This window comes from Ammodytes marinus, assembly GCF_949987685.1.
Source record: "Ammodytes marinus genome assembly, chromosome: 15".
In the NCBI taxonomy this organism is placed as follows: Eukaryota; Metazoa; Chordata; class Actinopteri; order Uranoscopiformes; family Ammodytidae; genus Ammodytes; species Ammodytes marinus.
Window position 1 is genome coordinate 25902027 of NC_137219.1, and position 2500 is coordinate 25904526.

General features: G+C 42.3%; 1 protein-coding gene across 1 annotated transcript in view; it reads left to right on the forward strand.

The window, feature by feature from the left end:
- The window catches only part of bcl11ba (BCL11 transcription factor B a), a 40317-nt gene that overhangs the window by 11963 nt on the left and 25854 nt on the right, over positions 1-2500 (forward strand). The gene's annotated exons all lie outside the window — the stretch shown is intronic.

Genomic DNA, 2500 nt, shown 5'->3' on the forward strand with positions numbered 1-2500 from the left:
ATTTGTCATCTTGCCAAGAGTAGGAAGATTGATACCTGTATCTCATTGATTGCCAGATACAGTACAGGTGAACCCCCCTGAAAACCACAAGTTGTATTTTTTCCACTAGGTGAACAAACTACATCCCAATGAACCAATCATAGGCCTATCCCTTTTCCAACATCCAAGAAAAAACAGTTGGTTCAACTTGTGAACCCTTTAAGAACTATAGCTATACTCTATCTATAGGCTATCCACATCCTGTCTCCAGAACCACTTTCAGAAGGCGACATTAACAACAATGTTATTAAGTGGGGCAGCGGAACAGTGCCGAAATACATTGACCTATTTTGTTTGTTTGACCAAATATGAAACCATGCACAAACACTGAACATTTATACCTATCTGAGCTTTCAGAGATAGATACATAGATGTTGGTGTGATGAGAATGAGTATATAGCACCACATCGGTTGATCCAGGCCCATCTACAAGTCAAAGCCCTGAAACCCCCCTCAGGAGACTGGGCTAGTTGAAACAATTTGTGTAAAAAAACGTAACACAGAGACTCACCCAGACTTTCATGGAGAAATCCAGCCTAAGCCATCTGATGGAAAAAAAGGTGGAGAGCCCATTAGAATTCAAAGAAGCAAAGGAGGCAAAAAGCAAGAGGAAGAGGGATTATGAAGAGGATAGTTTTCTGCCCTATTCACAGGGGCACACAGGCAGGGTTTTCGGGGGGTGGGGGGGAGAGATGGGGGAGGGCTGACTACTGAAGGGAAATGAACATTGAGCGGAAGTAGGTATAGATGGGCGGTGCCAGGTTATATAAAGGCAGGTCCTCGCCAACAAATTTAAGGTGATAAAATGAACCACGAGTCATTTGGAAGGACATCTGTAGTTCCACATGTGATGTGTTGCATATGTGTTGAAATAAGACGTTGGTAGGTTTGGGTTGGCTCTGTGTTGTATGCCCAGTAAAGATGTTTGGATTGTGATCTGGATGGTTATGAGGTGACATGGCTTTGCCCTTTTACTGCACAGTAAAGCAAACCTTGGCTTTGAATATTCTTAAAAAAATGTTCCCCAAAAAGTTTTTCTTCAAATGCATGCATGAAATCAGTTTTACAGCTCGGCCTATATACTGATCAATAGCATGATCAAGTCGGACAATTTTGCTTGCTGGGAATGTTAACGTGTACCACTGGAAGACATTCCCTGCGTTCCAAATCACATACTCTTTCTTTTTACTACGCTGCATACTAAAAGTACAGAAGAGTTTTAGGGCCACAGACAGGAGAGAAAAAAAATGAGATAAGGAAGATTTATTTTTTCATTATGTTGAGGAAATGTCAAGAATATAAGACAAATACTCCAAAATGCTATTGGAGTTAGTGGGGCATTTATGCATTATCAGCATATACTACAATTGACGTGCATGCATTGGGACATCCTAAATCTTTTTTCCGGTTTACTAAATAGTATGGAAGTATGGGGATTGGAACGCAAGGATTTAATCTGTTTTCTATTCGTGGATAAGAAATGCCCCTTTCTCTGTTTTTCCAATTGGCAGCACAGCTTAAACAGAGTGTGTAGAATTCGCCTTAAAAATGTGGACATCATTTCTTTGAACTTACTTACTATACTCTAGTTGGCTTGGAGCCAGGTGAGGAGAATGCCCCCCCCCCCCAGGTATCACAGCTCTCCTCTCAACGCGTGTCAGTCTGCGGTCTGGCCCTGGCGCTGTTAAACATTGTGTTTTTGGGTCTGAACTTCATCAATATTTAACCACTGAGCTCGGCACCTGAACCTCTGAAAGCAGGGCCAGCACTTAGCTCTGTAGCTCAGCCACGGCCGCTACATTTTAGCTCATCCTAATCTAAGCGTGCCTACTGTACAAGTATATAGCTGTGATACACTCCCACAGTGTGTTAGAGCCAGCCCTCAAGTGTGTGCACTAATTGATTGGCGTTTTGGTCACGTTATTAGCACCCGGCGTTATTCATATTTACGGGCAGGAGTTTATTTATTTCCTCCACGTTTAAATGCTTTGCAATATATTTAACTGTATGCTCCCCTCCTGTGAAATCTAACTTCCACATGTAGGCTGCTACAGCGTTGTGGAAAAAGGGGGGTTGGGACATTATTATTTTTTTTTGTTGTAATTGCACAATATTTCTTCATAACAGAACGAGCAATCATTTTCCCATTAAAAAGGCAAAAACATATTAGCGGCTCAATTGGACGTGCACCGCGGCACACTGTAAACTATATTGCCGGCAATAACGTTTTTATGTTTCCAAAAAATTACCCCTCGGTATTTCAACAATTTTTTTCCTACATGAAATATGTCCGGTGGAGCAGCTTATTAACGCGCGGAGAGAAGGACAGGGGGTGGGTGGTGTTAGTAATGGAGGGCCCGTTTCATTTGTAGAGAACGACGCTCGTAAGCTTAGGGGGAGTGAAATATGGCAGGTGGAATTTTTTTTGGTCTTCGCCACTCAGAATTACCTGGTGAGAGAG